Source organism: Rhinolophus ferrumequinum, chromosome 2, assembly GCF_004115265.2.
Source record: "Rhinolophus ferrumequinum isolate MPI-CBG mRhiFer1 chromosome 2, mRhiFer1_v1.p, whole genome shotgun sequence".
Classification (NCBI taxonomy): domain Eukaryota; kingdom Metazoa; phylum Chordata; class Mammalia; order Chiroptera; family Rhinolophidae; genus Rhinolophus; species Rhinolophus ferrumequinum.
Window position 1 is genome coordinate 77,459,817 of NC_046285.1, and position 25,696 is coordinate 77,485,512.

The following is a 25,696-nucleotide window of genomic DNA, read 5'->3' on the forward strand; positions in this document are numbered from 1 at the left end:
TAAATTATATATATGTGTGTGTGTATATATATATATATATATATATATATATATAATTTTTAACAGCTTTATTGAGGTATGATTTATATACAAAAAAACTCCACATATTTAATTTATACAATATGATGAGTTCGGACATTTGTAAACGGCTGTGATACCATTACCATAATCAATGTAATAAACATATCCAATACCTCTCTCTTTTTTTCTTCCTTTTGCCCTTTTTGTGTATATGTCTGTGTGTGGTAAGAACACTCAACATGAGATCTACCCTCTTAAATTTTTAAGTGTACAATACCACAATGTTAACTACAGGCACTATGTTGTACATAGTTTTAGAACATATTCATCAGATTACATAGATTCTTATTCAGATTTCTTAACAGAGCTATCTATATTATGTTCTACACCCTACTTAAATCTCCCCATAGGCAGAAAATATACTAGTCAGGTTAACTTGAATATTCTTTCTTACATAGTAGCATTTCTCAGAGTATATTCCTAGAGTGGCATTTTGTTTTTACATTTCAACCTTGCTTAAAGTGACCAAAGATAGCACCCTCAAAACAGATTTATTTCTTAGACTAACATAGTCAGTTAAAAAGGAGACCAAATATGCTCCTCTGTAAAGTCTCTTCTTAGAACAAGTCATTCTGACTTTTCCAACCAACATCTTTCTGCATTGCAAAGTGAGACTTTTTATTTTGAAATTTCAATAAAAACTCTGGGTGAAATATAAATTCAGGCATTTAAATTCAGTAGTTTTATTTTTTTATATAAACTGATTAATAAAAATTAAACAAAACTGGAAAATGTGATCAATATAACTTCCTAAGGATACAAAGAATGGATTGCAGAATTTAGACATACAAATTTCCTCTCATCTGAACCAAAGAAAGTACTTCATATTCTCAAAATCTTAGCTGATGGAATGTTGTCTTCTACTTTCCCTTGATATTCAACAGTCACCAGAATGTCAATGCGATCTTTTATATATAAGTATACAGTGGTTTATGCATTAAGTTTTTAAAAACATACGATTTAGAAAGAATTTTCAAATATATATGCATACATACATATATATATACACACACATATATATATACACACATATATATGTGTGTGTGTATATATATACGTATATATATATGTATATATATATACACATATATATGTATATATATATATATACACACATATATATATATGTGTGTATATATATATATATATATATATCCAAATCAGATATATTTATTGTTTTAAAAAACCTTACAGACACATTCAAAGGGCAAACTGAACAGGCATCAGAGCCCTACGAAAGCACACCCTGCTCCATTGAGTCAACCCCTCTTCAACAGCTCTGGTACTGTAGTCATGGCCAGTTTTCACAATAAATCAGTCTGAGAGTAAGTCCCTCCCATTGACATGCAAATAGCAGCAAAGGCTCAACTACAAAAGGGGGCACATACACCCGACACTAGGGGCACTCCTGGAGCAACTGGCTCAGGTAAAGGGTGAGACTGCACCAATAGGCCCCACAGCACACCTGCAAAGTAAGGCCTCTCTACTAAGACAGGGAGACATAGCACATGTACCTAATACATAGAGACAAACACAGGGAGGCAGCGAAAAGTAGGATACAAAGAAACATCCCAAATGAAAGAACACAACAAATCTCCAAAGAACTGCACAAAATGGAAACAGGCAATCTTCCAGATGCAGAGTTCAAAACATTGATTATAAGGATACTCAATGATCTCAGTGACAACTTCAACAAAAAGATAGGGAAAATAAAAATGGAGACAGTAAACAGAAAAAAGAACCAGTCAGAAATAAAGAATGCAATAACTGAAATAAAGAATACATTAAAGGGAATCAATAGTAGATTAGATGAAGCAAGAGACTGAAGTAGTGAATGAGAAGATAAGGTAGCAGAAAACACCCAAGCAGAACAGCAAAAAGAAAAAAAGAAAAAATAAATAAAGATAATTTAAAAGACATATGGGACAACATCAAGCACACTAACATTCACATCATAAAGGAACCAGAAGGAGAAGAGAAAGAGTGGGGAATTGAGAACCTATTTGAAGAAATAATGATGGAAAACTTCCCTTACCTGCAGAAGGAAATAGACATACAACCTCAGAGAGCACAGAGAATCCCAAACAAGATAAACTTAAAGAGGCCCACACCAAAACACATAATTAAAATGCCAAAAGTTAAAGACAAAGAGAGACTCTTAAAAGCAGCAAGAGAAAGCAGTTAGTTACCTACAAGCGAGCTCCCATAAGAATGTAGGCTGATTTCTCAACAGAAACTTTGAAGGTCAGAGGGATTGCCAGGAAATATTTAAAGTGATGAAAAGCAAGAACCTACAACAAAGATTACTCTAACCAGCAAAGGTATCATTTATATTCAAAGGTCAGATAAAGAACTTGCCAGATAAGGAAAAGCTCTAAGAATTCATCACCACCAAATCAGTATTACAAGAAATATTAAAGGTACTTCTTGAAGAAGAAGAAAAACAATAAGATAAAAATATGAATAATAAAATGATAACTAATTATATATCAACAATTACTTTAAATGTAAAAGGATTAAATATTCCAATCAAAAGACAAAGGATGGCTGAATGGATTAGAAAACAAGCAAGACTCTTACATATGCTACCTACAAGAGACTCACTTCAGATCAAAGACACACATGGACTTAAAGTAAAAGGATGGAAAAAAGATTGGAAAAAAGATATTTCATCAAAATAGAAACAAACAAACAAAAAAGCTGGGGTGGACAAAAAGGACTTTAAAACAAAGTCTATAACAAGAGATAAAGAAGGAGCCAGTAATCTCACTTCTGGATATTAATCCAAAGAAACCCAAAACTCTGTTTTGAAGGGACATGTTCATCCATACATTTACTACAGCATTATTTACAACAGCCAAGATATGGGGGTAAGGGTGTCCATCAATGGGTGAATGGGTAATGAAGAGCTGGTACATACAGACGGTACAAAAAAAATGTATGCATATTTTAAGAAAGGAAAACACTATTAAAATTGTAATACTCAATATGTTTTGATGAACAAAAGATAAATACACATCATGTTTGACTTCTGCAATTCCAAGAGGTGCTCAAAGTGTTTATCATGAGTGTCCAGAAACTTCTGATTATAGTGAACTACTGCTTGGACAACGTCGACCAGTGTCCACTTGTATACAATTTTTTTGCAATCCCCAGTATATACAATGGAATATTACTCAGCCATAAAACGAATGAAATCTTGCCATCTGCAACAACCTGGATGGACCTACAGGGTATTGTGCTGAGTGTGCTAAGTCAGACAAACAAAGACAAATGGTGTATGATTTCACTTACATGTGGAATCTAGAGAACAGGATAAACGAACAAACAAAATAGAAAAAAGCGCATAGATAAAGCATTCTTATAGTTGGCAGATTAGGGGGTGGGCACTTGGAGAAATGAGTGAAGGGGGTAAGGGATTAAGAAGCAAAAACTGGTAGTTACAAAATAGTCATAAGAAATATAACCAATGATATTATGGAAACTATGCATGGTGTCAGATGGGTATTAGATTTATCAGGATCATAACCACTTCCTAAGTTATATAAATCACAGTGTTGTACTCCTGAAACTAATATATTATATGTCAACTATAATTGAAAAACACAAAAATATATAAAAAATAAAAATAAATATAAAACACTTTACAGTTAGTAACAATGTTTTGCAATGTTATAAAATATGATATCATCTGGAGTTCTTTTTTCAAATTTTGTTGTTATGGTGATAGATTCTCTAAAGCTGTGCTTTCTAAAGTTATCCCACATATGACTGTGCATATCAACTTTTCTAAGCTATCAAGGGTATTGTATTTAAAAGTGGACACATAATCCATGAAACAACATGTTCTTGAATAGGACACAGCAATAATCTAGTGAAAACATCTTTATAATGACATGCACTGTGTAGATACCAGAGTAAAGTCTACCATGTCCTCAGGGGGAAAACAATCAAGGTCAAGATTTTAAAATCCTGTCCACCTTTTATTCACATATAAAGGAAACAGATAAATATATTTTATATCACAATGTTTAGAAAATATTGTTAGAATAAGCCTCTCTAGAAGAAATTGCTAGTGAACAAAATCCCATTAACCAAATAAGAATGGAAAAAATATAGTAAAGAAAAAAGAAAAAAAAAGAGTAAGAAATATTGGGAAAAAATAACTTAAATCAGAAGTTGCATTTTACACTCACCTCCATATATATATATATATATATATATATATATATATATATATATATATATATATATATCTCCCAGAAGCAACAGGAGAGAAGAAACAAATTAACAAAATATATATTATGTTTGGCAATAAAGAAAAAAAAAGTGGAGTTGGGGAAATAGAGAAATTGATTGATATAACTGAAAACTATAAAATAGAAAGAATTCCCAAAGCAATAAAAACAGAGAAGTAAATTAAGGAAGAAGAATAGATAAGGACCCATGGTTACAGATACCAAAACTTGAGGCACTTATCTCAAAATTAACTGGCATCTGCAGGGCTACAAAGTAAAATCCCTTGGTTGCACCTGAGGGAAATGAATATTTTGGCTCTAAAGACAGAAGAATTCAGAGTTCAATAAATATGTCTTTATCAAGCCATATTTTCAGAAAGCAATTTGAGTCTTAGTTGTTAGTTGAGGCAATCAAAGATACTTTTCATTGTGACTGTACCACATTTCTCTGAATACGTGGCTGAGGAGTGTTAAAGGTAAAATTGGACTCGCACTCAAACCTCTTAATCTTTAGAAAATTGCCTATATGACACTGAATAGCTTGCACAGCTCCCAACTACTTTTAAGTTACCTATACATAAACATTTTATAAGTAATCTCTTGGAAAAGGGAGCAGCATAGAATCTATTAAACGCTAATAACAAGGGAAAAAAGCAAATACACACACACATACACACACACACACAGAGGGTGCATACACATTTTAAGATAACATCTCTTAAAACGTGTATGCATTTTTTGGCATCCTTGGTATATAAACACACACACGCACACACACAAACAGTTGAGAGAAAAGATAATTGCTAGAAAAATAATTTCATGGATCCTGAAAAACCATGGCCAAGTAATTCTCCATAAATATTGAGATAAACACACCTACATACCTCACCCCTCACATGCACACATACACTCAGTTGCATCTATGAGGGAAGAATACAAAGCAGAGTTACACAGTTCTCGTAACAAAAGCCATGGCAAAGGCAGAGGATATCAAATGTGAACTAGAAGGGCACCAAGAAGAAGAGATAAATGATACATTCATTACACAAATGAAAGTAAAATACTTTGCACCAAGATAGAATAAATACTTCTCCAAATAGAAGAGGAGATATAGAAAATAAGAATGAGTGAATTAAACAAAAAACATATAATAAACAGTTGAAAAGTATTAGAAAGACAACAGTAATATGTAAAATGGCTAAAAAAGCTCCAATATATGCACAATGGAAAACTAAAACAATATAATAATAAAATATAAACATAATTTTTAATTTCTTAAATGAAAGCTTTGTGAGTACCTTTCAAAACAGCACATTGTATTCTATATACATATATTTTAAATGTTCACGGATTTCACAATTAAAGAAATAATTCTCTGGGAAACCTGGCAAAAAAAAAAATATATTCAAAAAGTGGGGGGAAAAATGAGATTATCATCAATTTTTTCCACAGAAAAATTCCACAACAGAACACAATGGAAGAATATATTCAAATATTCTTAAAAGGGTGACCAAATAATTTTATACCTAGACATATTTTGGTTCAATAAAATTATCAAGGGAAAGAACAGTTCTGATGGGGCAAAAATTGTTGACCACTTTCCCCAGGTCTTTCTGAGGGAATCTAGGAGGGAAAAAACTTAAATAAACCCCATACAACCTACACAGTCCGGGTGATACTTCTCTATCATCGCCCTACTTTCTCTCAGCCACTCACTCAACTCTAACCACACTGGACTCTGGGTTCTTTGAGCATGTGGGCATGCACCTGCATTACAGCCTTTGCAACTGCAGTTCCCTCTGTCTAGAACATTCTTCCTCCAAATATCCATATGACTCAGCCCCTCGATTCTTTCAATTCTCCTTCTATATTACCTTTTCAAAGATAATTTACCTGGTTACATTATTTTAGGTTGCACAACTGTCACTCTATCTTCATTATTCTCCATCTTTTCCTTTTTATTTTTCTAGTTATTTATTTTATTTTATTTTCTACACTTACTACCATTGTACTTGTTACATTTTAACACTATATATTCCCTTATTTATTTTCTCCATTTTGTCTCATCTCCTCACTAGAATGTAGGTCTCTGAGAGTTGGCTTTCTTTTTTTCTTTTTATTCTTGAGATTTTCCAACTCAGTGAACAGTATTTGGACATAAAACAATGCAATAAATATTTATTGAACTAAGACATAGGTAGAAAACGTAGGGTAAAAGTTGCTAGTGACCTCCAAATATATTGAAGAAAAAAAAAGATTACTGGGAAAACTACGCTAAAAGGACTATCTATCAGTGAGGATCAGTTCTATAATGATATATACACAATACAAATATTATTATTGTTATGGACAGAACTGTGTCCCCCCTCAAATTCATATGTTGAAGCTTCAATCCCCACTGTTACTGCATTTGGAGATGGGGCCTTCTTTGAGGTAATTAAGAATGAATGAGGTCATAAGAGGGTGGTTCTGAACTCACATCACTTGTGTCCTTATAAAAAAGCAAGAGTCACTAGAGATCTCTTTCTCTTCACGCACACACAGAAAAGATCTCAGTGAGGACAATGTTAGAAGGCAAGCTTCTACAAGCCAGGAAGAGAAACCTCACCAAAAATTGAATTTGACAGTAACTTTTTGATGGACTTCTAGCCTCCAGAACTTTGATAATATAAATTCTGTTGTTTAATCTCACAGTCTGCGGTATTTTGTTATGGTAGCCCTAGCCGACCAATATAATACCTATATAGTCTATAATATTATACAATGTCAAATGCTTAGACGTAGTGGGGCAATATAAATTAGTAAAGGAAAATAGTACATTAATAAAATAGGTACTGGTGCCTGGGGCAGGGTTTATAATAGACTCGAGACAAACTACAACTTAATGGGAAAATATACACAATTCAGGTTAAGCAAGTTTTGAAATTATATAAATGTAAGTTAAGATATTTTAGGAAAACCTCTAGGTATTTATGTCAAAGCTCTTGACTTTTAATACTGGGCACCTAATTCGTATTTTGTCTTTAAATACTGAAAGTTATAAAACATCTTCATGTTGGAAGAGTAAGCTCACAAACATTTCTGACGTTTTTATAATGTTGTGTATGAAGTTCAATGCATTCAATGTAACCAAATGGATTAGGCCTTAAAAGTCACATTAATAAAGAAAACCCATAAAATAATACATTTTACAAGAAAAAGACAAATTGTTCACGTTTAAGCTTCAACCTCTTGTTTTGCATATTACATCACAATATAAGACAATGAAAGGAAAAAGCAATTCTAGGCTTTTCTCTTTATTCCTGTGCTCCTTTGTATTCTATATTTCAGAGTTTTGAGATCAAAACCACAAAAGGAAAACTAACCAAAGCAAAGGAAACTGTTCATGAACTTGCTTTTAATTAAGAACTAGGAGCTAATGTTGCAAGTAATAAATTTTACACATAAATATATTTACTTTAGTTTTATATCATTACTGATTACCCTAGGGGGGATTTGGTGAAAAAAGTGAAACGGAAAAATGAGAGAGCCGTAGAGAGAACCATCCTGCAGAGTTTTAAGGTAAAGATCTGATAAATGTATTGGTTCTTTTCATATTATTTATTCAAGCTTTTATAAATGGGTACATTTGTGAGTGCTATCAAATATTTAAAATTCTACCAAAATTTTATATACCCATTTTTTTATCGATGGGATATATATATATTTTTCCTCCCACAAATTATAAATCTACAGCACAGGTAATTTTCACAAAATTAATAAAACAATGAAACTTGCACACAGACCAAGAAATATATCATCGGCGGAACTACAGTAGTACCTCTTGTTTTAGTCATTATCTCAGAGGGACTTCTATAACCATAGGATGACTTAAGTGCAGTCACCCAGCACCTTCTCTGCGGTACATGCTTCTTTGTGCTCAGCATCATCCAGGTTATGTTGTGCAGTAGGGGTTGTGATTACATCCCACCTTTTCCAAATATCAGAGAATAAAATAATGCATATATTTTGTGATTTTAAGGATATCTCTATTAGAGATGTTTTTAAAAAGAATGTTATGATCTCACAATTGTGCTTTTCTTGGAAGCTACCTAACAGTTGCACAAAATGAAAAAGTCAGATACATCATTTGGGTTGGATTTAATTACTTTTGGGGATTCATGAGGTCTACTTTTCATACAGTTTTTAAACACAATATTTGGTTTTGTTTATACGTCCTAATATTACTTTATTCAATTTAGCATAAAATATTATTTATAGAAGTTTACCTTTTATTTTTTATTATTAATAACATTTCACTCTTTATTACCATCTCAAGACATCCTAATTTATATAGTATACTCTATAAACCTTCTAAAAAACAGAACATATATTTAATGAAAGACAGTGTACTTGATGCTGGTGGTACAACAGTAAGCAAAAAAAGAGTCTCCTACCTAAACGATATTGCAACCAATTTTAAAAAATAATGTTGAGGTTTTTCTTTTTCTTTTTTCTTTTCTTTTTTTTTCATTTTGCATTTATTACATTAATTTAATTCCCTAACTATAATGCCTGAGGATGTCTGGCAGATTTTATCAGAAGGTCAAAATTTAGATGTCAATGCCTCAATTTCTTCATCAGTAATGAAAAGACCATCTACTTTATAAAGTTGCTAAGAATATCAAAGGAGATGATACATGGCAAAGTGTTTTAAATATTTTCTTAAATGATAATATAATGTCATCAACATCAGTTACAATGGGCATAAACTATCACTACTGAACATTGAAAATAAAAAATGATACAAAAATGTCTCAAATAACCATTACTGAGAAGTCTTACAATAGCATCCTGGAAGCACTAATAAGAAGAAAAGCTTGAAAGTAATTATGAGATAATACATACATATTGTTTGTGCAGAAATGAAAGCATTTTTGCAAGTCCCAGTCTTTCCAAAGCTACCAGTTTTGATGCCACAGATAAAAAATGACTATTAGAGGTGGCAAAACAGGGATCACAGATCAATTCTGGGGAAATGAGGATTCCTTTTTTATGCACCTATCCTCTGCAATAAAGAATGAAGTTAAACAATTTACATAGTTATGTGAAAGGAGGTTGGTTACTAAATAAAAGTTGCCAAACTCTTCCCTAGGTCTTAGTAGCTGCTACTAGAAGATGAGTAACTGCTTTCAATATGCAAAAGTGAAAATGAGTCTCTCAAACTGAAACTCAAGTTACTTTTCTCATTATTAACGAACTGCTTCTGCACTGAATTTAATGGTATCCAAGACTAGACTAAAGAAAAAGTAAGTATTAGATTGGTGAAAAAGTAATTGTGTTTTATGGAAATTTTTAACTTTTTAAACCGCAATTACTTTTGCACCAACCTAATACAAGAGTTGAAATCTCTATCCTAAAATTGAGGCAGGATTGGTCACCTCAGAAATTGGCAAACCCCTTCCAGGGTACAACATGAAGTGCCTCACTGGTTACACAAGTGACAAGCTACTGTATCCAGCACCTGTAGCTGGAGAAAAACAGGAATCTGTTTTCTCCACCAAGGCTAATCCCTATGACCAGAGACCTGACCTTAGCTTATTTTAATATCATTATAAAGTCATTTGCACTGCGATTACAATGACTCCCATCATGCATTTGATGTTATGACAGTTCAGAAGAAATCAAATAAGGATGAAAAAGCAGGAAACCGAGTGTCCCAGCAGGAGAGATGAATGAACCACATCAACGGGACATCACCAATTCCTGCCCAGGGAGGGATAAAAACCCATGATTGTAACTTCCTCAGTACCCCTCATTCTCTAAGTTCACCCGCACTTTCCTCTTAAGTGAGTACTTTCATTTCAATAAATCCCCTGTGCTTTCTTGCATCTGCCTCCCTTCTGGATTCTTTCTTGCACAGAGATAAGAACCCGGTTACTGCTGCTAGACTTTGAGGCCTCTCTTGGACATCCCCCTAAGCCTCCAGTGACAAAAACACGTCTTCTATTCTGTGTTTTTCCCTTAAAATGAGAATATCACCAATTGATTAAAACTCAAAACAAACAAACAAAAAAAACCCCAAAAAACAAAAAAACAACTCAACAAGTATTGCGATGAGATTTAGTAATCACAATTGAGTGTCTGTTTTAAAAAGGGAGATGTTGAATGACCCTGGGCTAGAAGTTATACATAATAATGTTTATGCTTTTAGGTCACTGGGGAATTCCTTCGCCCCAAATATTTACGTATACAACTTGTGTTTTATTCAAATTTCACCAAAGGTCCAACAACATTACGCTTCTAGACCATCTATGTCACTTTCATTTTCTCTAAAACTTTTTACTGTTTGAGTTTTGGCTTACATTTCACCCTGAAATTTTCTTGTATCATTTAATGGACAAAGATTTTGTTTTTTTTAAAAAAAATATTTACAGATTTAAAGTAGCCATCAAAAATAAAGGTATGCTCTGAAGTTTATGGAGCAACATCTTTCTGGGTTAAATGAAAAAAAAATCACAGGCCTTTATAGATACCTTTCCTTGTTTATTAATTTACTTATTTCACTGATATTTTTCACCATTCTGGTTAATTACACAACTCAGAACTATATCAAGCATGAAGTTGTTCTTAACGCATATTGAACATCTAATAAAATACGAGAACTGCCTTTTTACTTTATTTTTATTTTTTACAGAAATCTGTATTTTATTATTGGCAAGTACTAGATTCAAAGTGATTAGCCCTTTAATATCTATATTTACCAAAGACATATGTACCACATTTTACTCAGACTTTCTTATGGGTTGAATTGTGTTCACCCAAAGTTTGTACTTTGAAAATCTAACCACCAGTATCGCACAGTGTGACTGTTTGGAGGTAAGGCCTTTAAAGAATTAAGGTAAATTAAAGTGATATGTGAGGACACAGTGAGAAGGCAAGAGCCTGCCAGCCACAGAGAGAGGCCTCAGATAAAATAAACCCTTAGTGAAGTCTGCAAGAGAGTGGAATAGGAAGTGCCAGACCTCATTCCTCCACAGAGTAACTGAGTAATGATAAGGTAGGTAGAAAGATAGAAATGAGCAGGAGGGAGCAACTTAGCACCAGTTAACAGGCCCCTGGCAGCTGCTCCTACATGGGTCAAGGCCCCTTGCAGCTGCTCTCACTTGCGGCACAAACACCGTGCTTGTTCAGCAAGATACTAAAAACACGATATATCATTAGAAGAAGGAAAGATACAGAGGGATAGAAACCATCCCGTTTATCAGAATATACATCCTGCTTCTCAGGACCATTTTTAATGAACTTCTCAAATCACGGGAAATTAACAGGTTTACACTTACGCTCTGAAAAACAACGTTGAGAAACACAGGGAAGGACTGAATACTGTAGCAGAGAAAGACAAAGATAACAGAGAGGGAGACAATTCTACGCATAGCGATAAAAACCCTCACACAATGTAAGGAGAGGCTGCTTCCCTCCCTTGGGTCAGTCCGCAACATGTCTCGGAGTGTATTCACTTTTACTAATGAACTTGCTGTTCTATACTGTACAAATTCTGACTCTTGACTCAACTCTTTCCTTCAAGAAGACAAAGAACCGAGGTACAAGGTCATTCCCGGTATCAGTAACAAGACATATGAGAATTTTATGAGAACTCCAGAAAGGCTTTATGAGAATTCCAGAAACAAGTTAAGAAGTTGCTACCTTCCAGAGCGCAAAGCCAAGAAAAACCGCTTTGAAATGGGTATAAATAAATAAATAAATAAATAAATAAATGAAAAGCTGTTGCATTTTCCAAGAGGAAAATCCAAGAGGGCCCTTACCTCGAGGTGGCACAGCTCAGTGCAAATGGAGAAAATGGTGCAACTGGTAGCTTTTCTCTCAGGACTTAAAGAGATGTAGATCCACTGTTCCACGTCTTGGGGAGGCTGACTCGCCTGACAGATAGCTGATGGGAAACAGCTGTACTTTGTAGGCCCGCAGCCAATGAAAGATCAGCCGCTTTTTGTAGCATCCGAAGCTGCAGTATCGCTGAGGGACACTAGAGGCAGAAAGAGATTATGAGCTCCTGAAAATAGAAATCGTGAAACCTCTCTAATTGGGAAACTACAAGCACAAGCCTAGACAAACTCATCCCCAGAAAAGATTTGAGAGCTTATGGAATCTCTACTCAGCCTGAGTGGTAAAGCTCTCCCCCTGTACAAAGCCAGTCTGTAAGGACGGTGAAGGAGTGACTCTGTCAAACAACCTAATCTCAGCAACAGATAACAGGGAAACTGGCAGTAGGGTCTGTGGGAAATCGCTGTGTTATCTTTGCATTTTTTCAATACATGTAAAACTGTTATAAGACATAAAGTTTATTTTCAAACATGACATTTTTTGAAATGGGTAGAATTTGAACAGTCAAAAACAAAGGTCAAATGAGAATAAAAACGATAAGAAAATCTGATGTAGTTAGACCAATAGTTTGTATAGATAGCAGTACTGTAGGCCAGCTGGACTGTGAGTTGGCACCTGTGAAAATATATACAACTTTTTCTTAGCAAAGCATTGATACAGTTCATTTCACTTTTTTTTATTATCACTATTATTTTTATTTGTTTAGGAGTAATACGCTACTGAGTTAAAGTAATAGAAAAATACACATTCACGGTTTCAATAAGGCCTTTCAGAAATTAGGCACCTGCCTAATTTTCATCCTCTTAAATGTAGTCACTTCTTACGCACTTGCAAAATATTTTTCTGAGTTTTCAATGTAGTTTCACAACTTTTTAGATGGCGAGTACCCTTTCATTTTAATACTCAGCTTAGTTATCATCACCTCCAGGAGACGTCCATCTCACCATCTAAGATATACTTCCTCTGTATTTCCCTGAATTTAAGTTATTTTTTTTTCTATCACAAATCTTAAATACTATATTGGCATTTTAACACACCACCTTCCCTCCCCCCCCTTTTTCCCTACTTGTCTGTACTTTCAAGAAAAAAGCATTATCTTGACACAATCGTTAGCCTGTATAATAATAGACAATTGTCAAAAGAGAGAAGAAAGGGAATGAAGCATGGTAGATGGGATGGCAAAAAAAAAAAGTAATCATGTAAAAATTGTATTTTTGTGACTTTGGACAAAGCTTAATTTATTTTTTAAAATCCAGTCTGATAAGTAAAACATTATGTAGATTCACTTTTTATTGCATGGCCACTACTTAAAAGCCACAAATTTACCCTTATATAAAGAGGCATGTGAAAATGATTCTATCAGTATATAATTTCAGATGGAAATGTTAATGTAAAACTTATGAACTAGGTTGGATTCCTGATATCACTTGGACTCAGAATTCATAAAATGTGAAGACAGGTAAAACTCATTTGTCAAAGAGACAAAACAAACCAAATTCCAAAGATGCACTTACAACGTTCAGTGTACTGTTTTGAACTGTGTTCTTCCAAAAGATATGGTCAAGTCCTAATCCTTAATATCTTTGAATATGACCTTATCAGGAAATAAGTTCTTTAAAATTGTAATCAAGTTAAGATGAGGTCATACTGGATCAGCAAGAGTTGATATTTTTACAAGAGGAGAGAAATTTGTACACACACATAAGGAAGACAACCATGGGAGGATAGAGACAGAAATCAGACTGATGGATCATCTCAGGTAGAATGCCAAAAACAGTCAGCAACAATCAGAAGCTTCCTAGAGGCGAGAAATCATTCTTTCCCAGAGGCTGTAGAGAGATCATGGCCCTGCTGACCCCTTGATTTCAGACTTCTAACCTACAGAGAACAAATTTTCAGACAATTATTTTGTCAGAAAATAAATTTCTGTGGTTTTAAGTCACTCATTTTAGGGCACATTGTTATAGCAGCCCAAAGAAAATGACATATTCGGTTATATGTTGTGTTTTTCTTTTTTTTTTTTAATCTACATGTACAACATGTAACATTGATGTCCGAGTCTTAGTTTTCTCCTATCATTAATTTCACCCTTGCAAACTATACAGCTATAAAACTGTGTTGTAAAAATATGTGTATGTCTCAATTATGTTTTATTTTAGTTTTCAGCATCGGGAGCAAAGAGCACTGTTATTTGCTTTTCATCCCCTTGTTCTTTCACATATAAGAATCATAAATATTTATAAATTGAATTGTTATCATTGACTTTATAAAAGCTGTTGAAATAAACAGATTTTAGACACTTGAACAGCTAAACCAATGAGGGATATTATATGTTAAAATATTACATTTTTTAAAATATATAATACACTTCTGATGTAACAATAAGCAAGAACTCTCTTAAATTATAATTACTTGTAATTCTCCTATCAGGCTCTGGAAGAACTTTCCATTAAAGTTGAAATCAACTTGTATATAGTTTTAGTATGTATGTGACCTTTCTTTATTTTCTTTGCCTTTAAGGGTTACACATGAAACCCTTGGGTCTTTCCAACTTTTTTGTCTTTAGATGTTTCCCTTTACACTATAGCTCTAACCCCAAGTACCTTCTGTACTTTCTCATAAGCCTTTTCTTACTCTGTAGGGAATTGATAAAGCAAGTCTGACCTTGGTTTCAAAGAAAATTGAAAGAAGAAAAAGGGGTGGAAACTATGTAAAGCAATAGGAAGACTAGTACTATCCACGGTCAGAGAAAATCAGAAAACAGGAAACTCTAGGAAACAGGCTTAATTTGCTATACTATAGTCTGTTATTATATCATCTGCCATTATACACTCAATATATAATCAAACATAGTACCTATATGGAGAAAAGTATTCACACATAGTTTTGAATTGTTATCCACGTGTACATGTAAATATATATGTATTTACTCCTTGGAAATTTTAAAATTTCCATTCTAATATTGAATATGTGACAATGCATACACATAATATAAAAGATAATTTGTTAATGAAAGTAGAAAATTTTACAACTATTTTTTGACTATGTATAATATAAATGAAGTGAACATGCTTTTGCAATAATGGAAAACAATTCATATTTTTTAAAATAAAATTTCTATGATGCAATAAATTGTATACTAGAGTTATACTAAATACACTTTGAGATAGCCATGCTTTTATTTCCTATGAAATGAGGGCATATATATGTAACACTGTTTTCTTAAAATTATTTGAGAAGCAATTTGTAAATTTTAACTTTCTGTATTGAAAAATAATTGTTGGTATTTGTGTCTGGGATAATCAGTTATGAGCTTATAATTATAAGTATCAAAATACCACAAGCAATATTATAATTCATTTCTCTCAGTTAATAAAATGGTTCAAAAGTTTATTTTAGAATGCATGAAGCCTATGAGAGGCCATATAATATGAACTTTGAGCTATGGTTATATATTGGTGTCTTACCTCACACATAAAACAAATTATCTATTTCAAAAAAACTATTGTAATTCTGACAAATTCAATATTTTAGGCATCATGGCTATTTCATGTGCAACTCTAGTAATCCTCTCCAATATTATTTTGCTGAGTGGAAATGTCACAGGACATTGACAAAAGCAAGTGACAACTCATCCTGCAATGATATTTCTTTCTAAAGCAAAAAGGAATCAGAAATAAGAAAATAAAACATATTTTAAAAGAAATATTATATTGTATAACCACATTAAGTTGCCAGAATTTCATTAAATTGTACTGTGCATTATTTTGTAAGTAAAATCTCAAAATGTATTTCTATATTGTGGAATATAGGCAATTAATCCTTAAAAATATGTATGTCATACTATTAACTCCTCTTTTCAGTTTAAAGTACTCTAAGGTGGCCACAATGACAACTAAGATATAGATGAATCTGGAGTTTGTAAGGTGCTTTCAAGTACACCATCTAATTTCATCTTCATATTCCAATTATTGCCTACAATTACAAAATCATCACTTCTTAAGCTTTATTATGTGTCACTATTGTTAATGTCAATAGACTGGGAACCACACATGAAAAAGATTCAGTTCTTGCCTTCAGAAACATTAAAATTCTGGGAGAATCAAATAAATAAATATTTTACCCATGAAAAAAATACGTAATAAATAAATAAATAAAATGTGGAATTAATGATAGAATGTTGTGTAAAATGCTGCCTGAAGATTACCAAAGCCACTTATTCCCACCTGGGAATCATCAATCTAAGAAAAAAGAGCCTGATGCCACCTATTAAAGCTAGCCAATGAATAGACAAGGAAGATTATTCTAAAAGAGAGGGTAACGTGAATAAAGGTTCAAATGTATAACATAGTGAAGTGTGTATATAGCAAGTATCAGCCAGGCCAGGAACCTAAAAACTAAAGGACAAAGCATGGGGTCACTTGAGACAATGTTGGTGAGACATGGCAAGCATTTTTTTATGCCCTCCTAAAGAAATTGATCTTCATCCTGCACAGAAGAAAGCAATCGACTGAGGATATTTCAGAGAAGAGACACATTTATCTCTTGGGTTGAGGCAGAGTTTCAACTATATATAAGTTGATTTCAACCTGTGATAATTTAACCTGTAGGTAACATAGGAGATAGATCTGAGGTATAAAAATACTTGATGCAGAAAGGTGACATAGAATATTATTTTAATAGTTGTAGTGAGAGAAAGTGAGAGTTCAACAAGTCAGGGCTATTAGAATATAGAGTAAGAATATTGATAAGGGACAGGGTTGAGAGATACAGTTATGAGTTATATTTGTATTTCTTGAGCTTGACATATATGACGGTCAAATCACATATGTTCAAAAGTCAAAATACATGACACAATTTCATTCAGATTTGATCTATTTCCCATGAAATCAGCCCTGGATTGCACTCTAACCCTAGTTTTCCTTTGTTTTTGTGGATATTTGTCAGACTTCTTAGTTGTAGGTAACAGAGGATGACTCACTAGCTCATAACTTCCTTAAGTTAATCTTGAGTTACCCACCTTAAGATTATAGGTTTAGTTCCTGATTGTCAAAACTTAATGGTATAAAAACATTTTAACTAAACTTATTATATTGTTTGCCCTAAGCACAGTAATTTATTACCTGTCCTAAACATGCGTTGTTCTTTTGGCACTCACATTCTTAAATGTGAGTGCCAAAAAACCTTGATGGCTCAATCAACCTTCAGCCAACCCAAATTCCTAAATGATTGAAGCATTATTATTGCAGGTTTTTAATGTTACTTAAATTATGTTTCACCTAATTAGTTTGATATACTATATTAAGATATTATAAAAGGTTTATTTTACCTTCTGACACACTACTCTCACTCAAGACAATGACAATAAATATTGTTATTGTACATCTACATTTTAATTTACTCAAATACTAAATAAGATTGGCCAAAGAATAGGTTACTGTGTTATACTTCAATAATTTGAAAATTTATATTTTCCATAAAATAAGATGGTGTCAATAGGCTCATTATGAATTATCACTTATTTTTCTAAGTTCCAGGTGTCTTCTAAACATGAGTTAAGTATTTTTTGTTTGTTTCTTTGTTTTTAAGTATCTTGTCCATATCAGCTCTTGAGTATCTTTGTCTTTTACAAATTATAGAAGTATCACCAAAATAATTTGAGTCAATGCAATAGAGACAATGGAATCATTTTTTGTAATCATACTTTCAAGTGTTTTGAGGACATTAGATTGAAATCAGTATGGTCATGACATCAGGGCCTGACATAAATTCTCTTTTTTTCCTTATCTTCCCATATATTTTGTTTCAGATGGTGTTTAATCTTTTCACTTTTAGATGATTGCTTTTGATTAAAAATATGAAAGGAAAATGATATCTGAGCAGTTCCTTATGTGTGATATTTTAATATAACTCTGTGGTCTGTGGCTAATAGTTTATTTGACATAATCATTCCTGGGACTTCTAAAAACCTTATAAATATTTTATGAAATTGTGATATTATTTTCTATTTTTGCACTGACTAAAAAAATCAGCTTTTACATTTCCAAATATGAAAAAGAAGCAACTATTTGAACAGAAAATGTATTTAGCACAAATATTACAATATTACATTAAAATTACAAATGATCTTTAATACAAAATATATATATTTTTATTGAAAGAAAACAGAAAAGGCATAAAAGATGAAGTACTTATTTGCAAAAGCTTAAGTTGATAGTTGATAAGTTCACTAAGTGATAAACATAATAAAAATACTAATACTCTATATTAAAACTTTACAATACCAAAGATAAAGAAAAAAATCCCAATGTGTATACAAATAGAAATAAGTCAGATTGAAATAATGTATATCAAACTGTAATTTGATATTTCAGAGACATTAGCACCCCTGGATTCTAGAAATCAATAGAACAATACTTTCAGAATTCCAAAGTAAAATTATTTTCCCTCAATTGTCAGTTTGACTTTAGAATTAAGATATTCTGACACACTCAAAAATAAGTTTTAGTAGTTAGCTTTCAGAACATAACTCAATGTAAAAACTACCCTAAAGCTTGGCTCTGCTTCAAGCTAGCCAACTGTGAATTGTTTGAAGCAAACTAACTCTACATGTCCAATTTAGGGGCCATGTTGGAGACTCAGTACCTGCCCGGATTATTTTCTAACGGTGAAGATTGGAAGCTACTGAGAGTCAAGCAGAGACATAAAACGACTCCTATAACTCATATTCAAAGAGCATACTTCAATTTCCATGCAAATTCTATTGGCCACAAGTCACGTGGCCAGGTCCAACCTTAGTGGGATGGGACAGTAGAATCTCCTATCAGGTAACTGGAAAAAAAAAATATATGAGCAAAATAATTTGCACCAAATATCGGCATAAGTGTGCACTTTCTAATTGAAGAAGTAGTAGAGCAAAACATGACTGTAAGCCAAAATGATACACATCCTGACATTTACATATCAACGGATACAATTCAAGAGAAAACTGAAAGGAATGCAAGTCACTGTCTGTGCAGAACAAGGAGAATCAACCATCCAAACTGGAACAGAAGAATAGAAGACTTCAGAGAAAAGGAGCACATAATCAAGTAATTTTTCTTAGAGAGTTCAGACAATGGAAAATATGATAATAGAAATAGTACAAAATAAAGACAATTGAAATAGCAGAAAAACAAAAACAAACTAAGCTAGGTACTAAAGCCTTAGTTCAACTATTTGTTTAGATATGTTTTAGTTTATATATATATATATATATATATATATATATATATATATATACACATATATATACATATATACAGATATATATATAGATAGATATATCTATCTATCTATCTATCTCTATATATATATAGAGAGAGAGATAGATAATGGTTTATCACACATATGTATGTAAAGTATATATATGTTCTTTAAATGAACCAATAATTTTTTCCTACTCACTGAGATTAAATGTAATACAACATGAGTATTTGCAATTTTATTTAATGATAACGTAGTATAATATTTAAAAGGTATTTATGTTTCCTAAGTTTTCATATTATTAGTCAATTTATGGGCAATGTAGAGAATAATTATTTGTGATTGAAAGAAATAATATTAACAACAAAGGAGTTGATTACAGAATTTGGAACATTTTTTTAAATGGCTGAGTAACATTCTTTTTATATCTTTTGCATATATATATATATATATACATATATATATATATATATATGTATATATATATAATTTTTTTTGTTTGTTTCCCCTGAAAAGGTTTTACTAAGCTTCATTGTATTTATTCTTAGGAATTTAATGTATTTCATTGCCATTTCAAAAGGGAAAATCTTTTCATAATAACTATTTTTTTTATTATGGTTGTTGCTGGCACATAGTTCCAGAAAACTCTGATTTTACATGCTGATTTGATTCAAGCAAGCTTACTAAAACTCTTTTCATTAATTCTAAGTTTGTTGACAATTTCTCTTAGATATCATATGCAGAAAAATCTATAAGCTACAAAAAAAAATGTCACTTTATTTCCTCCCTTTACAATTTTAGAGAAAGAGAAATGTTGATAAACATTTATTTTTGTTATTTCTGACTTCAACAGAAATATTTTAAATCACTCTCATTAATGATGTTGGGTTTAGGTTTTGGGTACTCTGTCAGGTTAAGAATGTCCGTCCCTAGTTTTAGTTCTCTAAGAGAAACTTTGTAAATAAATGTTAAATCTCAGTGCAATTTTATGCATGTATTGAGATGAAAGTTGTGTGTTGTTTTCTACTTTAGATAATATATAAAATATTTGTAAATATTTTGTTAGATCACTAGGGTAAGTCATAAATATAGGTATGCACAACAGCATAGATATGACATGACACACTTTTCAGGTTAAGTTGCAATTTAATGGGCCTATTGAGTCTTTGCTTCTATTTTCTTTACCACAAAAAGATAAACTGTAGAATCTTTATTTAATGCTTCCAGGGAAAACCATACTTATTTGAATCTAAACATGTTTCATCATATATATTTTGACAGCGGCAACATCAAACCAAATATACCTTGTTATTATAGAAATACATGGGTTATTTTGTCATATGTACCACATTTGGAAAGTGGAAATACGTATTAATACTCCAGAATGACAGACCCATCTGACAACTTTGCCCTTACCTGAAGTACCAAAATGAAATATATATTTTGAATATATATCATCTCCTATTTTAACCTGCAAATATTATTTTATATTTTTAGTGATCATTTGCTGGATAGACTACTATTGAGTAGTCCATGTTATTGAGCATAACATAACCTTAACAGAGAAATTATGAAAAAGGTTGTTCAAATAACATCAACCCTTTCATTTATCCCAAAGGAACTTCTGGCTTTTACAAATATGTCAATTTTTGTAACTTCATTGTATTAATATATACTCAAGGTGCCATTAAGAGCATGACTCTTTGACTTCTTCAATGAGGTGATAAAAATACTGATTTGTATCTATTATTTTGCTGACTAATTAATCTATTCCTTACACAATAGGACACTAACTATCCTGTGCATAATTTCACACTGTAATCACATACAATTTCAGATCATACCAGGTCACTGATCACATAATATTAAACTTTTTTCTGTGAGTCTCTATAGGTAAATCATCATGCAGTCCCTTTAGAATTCTTGAGGCATAGCTTTGTATGTAGAGAAATATTTTTCTTTTGCAAAACAGTTTCTGGCTTGCCACGGACCCCTAGTAAAGATCGAAATCTTGACCATGTACTGTAAGCTATTACATAATCAGAACTACCAGTAATCTATCTGGTCTTGCTTGCCCCGCCAAGTCATAAATATAGGTCTTCCAACATGAAATGGAAGAGATATACATAAATTGGCTTCAAATGGGACCTGAACATATGAGTAAGTTACACAAGCACGTGGTTCCTGATGACATGAAGCCTACCTATCATGTTGCCCGAAAATAAGACCTATCCGGACAATCAGCTTTAATGCATCTTTTGGAGCAAAAATTAATATAAGACCCGGTCTTATGTTACTATAAGACTGGGTATAATATAATATATAATATAATATAATATAATATAATATAATATAATATAATATAATATAATATAATAACGGGTATAATACCGAGTATAAAATAAAATAAAATAAAATATAATACAATATAATATAATATAATACTGGGTCTTATATTAATTTTTGCTCCAAAAGACACATTAGAGCTGATTGTCTGGCTAGGTCTTATTTTCAGGGAAACATGGTATGCTAGATTGACTCTTTTTTACTCAGTCTTAACTCATGCCTCATATTGATTTCCCTATGACCAGTTGACTGAGAAAGAAACTCATTTAGATCTTGTTTGCACAATTCTATTACAGCCCTTCTCCTGGGTGGCATTAAAGAACAGGGATAAAAGGAAAATTCTTCCAGTGGGAAGATCTTTAAATAGTTCACCTGATTATTATTTTTTCTAGGAAAGAGACATGGCAAAAGGTATAGATTCACATTGTTTGATAGGAAGTGGATAGGATTTTGCTGGATGGTAACATTTGAAAGGAAGATGATTAGAAAATTAGTGATGAGACGATGTATTTGACTCAAGATCAAACTCAACCTCTCTGCAGCTTTATTATAACATATTGTTTATTTTATGATATGTAGTACTGTTCATGTTTTTGTTTTCTTTTGAAGTGTACTCTAGGAAAAACTTTTGTAATGTTTAAAGTTTTAATTAATTTAAGAAAACATGTCAAAGAAAACATCAATCATAATTTACAGATCTTGGTACTATTTACCTTTATATAAGTGCAATTGTATTCTTTATACTACAGAAAATTAATCACCTTGACCACTGTAGAAATATGAATGATGCATGTGCAATTGGGAGTAAAAAAGGTGTTTGTTTGGGACTTCCTCTTCTAAGCACAATATATAATACATGTATGCAACATGGCTATGTATATACCTACTATGGCCTTAATCTTTTACAGAAAAGACACAGTGTGAGCCCTACCAATTCCCCTTTTGTACCTGTGAGCATTCTCAGGAAAACAGTAGCACACTACACGGACAGAGGTGAGAGTTCGAGCAAGTTGATGAACAAGAATTTGTGAATCAGAGTCCATGAAATGAGGAAGCTCTGCTGACAGAGAGGTTCAGAAATCTGCACAAGGATCACCTTGAATTTTTGGCAGAATGTTAATTTAGCTCTATATATACATTGTGAAACTCTACAGGACTAGGCAGAGGGCAAGTATAGATTTTATATAACATCCAAGACCTTTTAGTTTCAATCCTAATAACCAAATAGAAAAGATAAAGATAGGGAAAGACAAGCACAGTTTTTGGTTGTCATTCAGGTATTTCCTCAGCCACCCCTTCCTTATCCAATGGGTATATAAGTGAAGTGGCTATAGTGGCTAAGATGGAGGTTTTTCCGTGGGCTAACCACACCCGTTCATAAAAGCTTTCTTCTCTGAGTCAGGAGAGGTCAACACTGGACCCCAGATGTGGTACCGTCATACAGAAAGATCAGTCAGATATTGGATAGCAGGTTGGATCACTTCCATAATGGAAGTGGCAGTACTTTGTGGAATTCAAAGTTCTCTCAGTAGAGTAAATACTGCATATTGGTTTTCTTTTCCTGACAGCACTTCTATAGAAACAACCATTGCAGATGTACAGAATGTCTTATTCACCATCATGCTTGCTTCTGAAGAAGTGATTTATACTGAAGTAAATGAAGCATGCTATAGTATTGATCCGTTAGGAATTCAAGGTGTTATGAGACCAGTCTGAGTCCACATCCTCATTCATGTCTGAAGACAGGAGAAGACTGATGTCCCACGGGAATACAGGCAAAGAGAGCAAATTCTCCCTTGCTCAGCCTGTTTATAAGCTCCAACCACATTCAGGAGGACAATCTGCTTTACTCATACTAATTTAAATATTAATCTCATCCAGAAACACCCTCAGAGACACATGGAATAGCATTTACCAAATATCTGGGCACCCAGTGTCCCAGTCATGTTGACATATAAAATTAACCATCATACCATCATAATGAAGACATTGGCCTGATGTAATTGTGAAATGACCTTTGGAAGATTTCATGTTAGTGCTAGAAAGATAGCAACGCTTTCCTGGACTACAATTATATTTTCCAAGCTGTTATTGCTAAATAAAAGAACATAAGAGAGTGCTGTTTATTTTACAGCCAGAATTATTGGGTCTGGGAATCTAAGGGTAGAAATAGAAATGACTCTGCCCACTGTTACCTCTTGAGATCCAAGAGTGATTTTTTTCCCCATAACTACAATTTTAGGTTTTACTAGCCTAGAAGACTTAAATCTCCAGAAATGAGTGCTGCCAACAGGGGAAACTGATATATTTCCATTAAAGTAGATGTTGAGCCTGTCACCTGTCTACTTTGGGCTCTTTGAGCCAGTAAATCTTCAGGCAAATAAGAGAGTTTCTGTACTACTAGGTTCGTGTAAATGTAATTGTGGTTTAAAGGTTAAAAATAATTGCAAAAAACACAATTATTTCTGCACCAATCTAATAGTTAGGTTAATTGATCCTGATCACTGCTATATGATAGGACTAAGTGTGCAATGGATGGAAGAAATATCCTGGAGAACTGGTTAATCCACCAAAGCCATGTGATAAAAATCAATATACAACTGGAACCCCTCAATAGAAAAAGGATTGCAATAGACTGGACGCTTTAGAATACATTTGAGTCATCTTACCAACCAAGGAACTAAGACCAGCCAAAGCACTGTCCAAAGACAAAAGGGATATGAAATGGGCAATGGAAGAATGAAGTTATAAATACTAGCTACAGCCATGTGACAAATTGTGGAAATACCAGTGTAAGAGTTATGGGTATTTTTTTTTTAATTTAGATACAAACATACTTTTTTATGTGTATATGATTATTTTCTCATTTTATGCAACTCTACAATAATCCTTCCAAATAATAAAGAATATGGTAAAAAAAAAAATTAGCTTCACACAATATCTTGAACTTACAGAAAGCCCAACACTGTGAAACTATTCATTGCTAATTTGAGGCTTGTATTGCCCTCATCTTTTTGTCTCATTTTGTCTTTTGTTTCTAAAACCAATATCTTTGAGTTTTCTCTATTGAATGTTCCCTGGAATGTAGATATAGACATTAATGCATTAATTTTAAGAAATGCAATTTGAAAATAATGTATTAACAGCACTAAAATAAATTTAATGTGTAACTTGTTAAAGATAAAACTTCCTTGAATTTGAAAACAGCTGATTTTGACATTAGGATCATAATTCCAATGATAAAGGGAGTTATTGGGACCTGAAAATAACAAAGTCTCTCTGGATTCAAGCAGGTTTATGGTAGAAGATCTGACATTGTGTGTCTGGAGGAAAAGATATCACAGGCCTAAAATAAAACACAGACAAGTAGATCCAAAAGAGTTTGTCTAAGAGATGATACACCAGGCATTGCCCAGGAGTAGAGACTCCAGGGCCACTCATTATTCTAATATCTGGTAGGTAATTGGATTCAAAGATGCCTGGAAATGTAAGCAAACCTTCCCCTCTAAGGTGGAATGCAATAAAATAATTTCTAACAAGAATTCCCAGCTGTTGCCATCTTGGGGTAACGGAACCACTAACTAAGTCTGGCACTTATTTACATGGACAGTCCCTGATCCTATTAGGTTGGTGCAAAAGTAATTGCAGTTTTTGCAATTATTTTTAATCTTTTAAACCACAATTATGTTTGCACCAATCTAATAGTAACAGGAAATTGGGAGTCAAAGTCAAATCAAAAAATGTCTCCAGACTTTAAAACTTTATAATTCTTGTTATTTATAATGTTTGGTAGGAACTTCACTGATACATGATTCCCTAGAATCAAACTGTTTTTTGTTTAATTTTTAAAATTAAAAACTAATTTGCATTTACTACGAACACATTTGTAATCAGTGGTCTCAGAC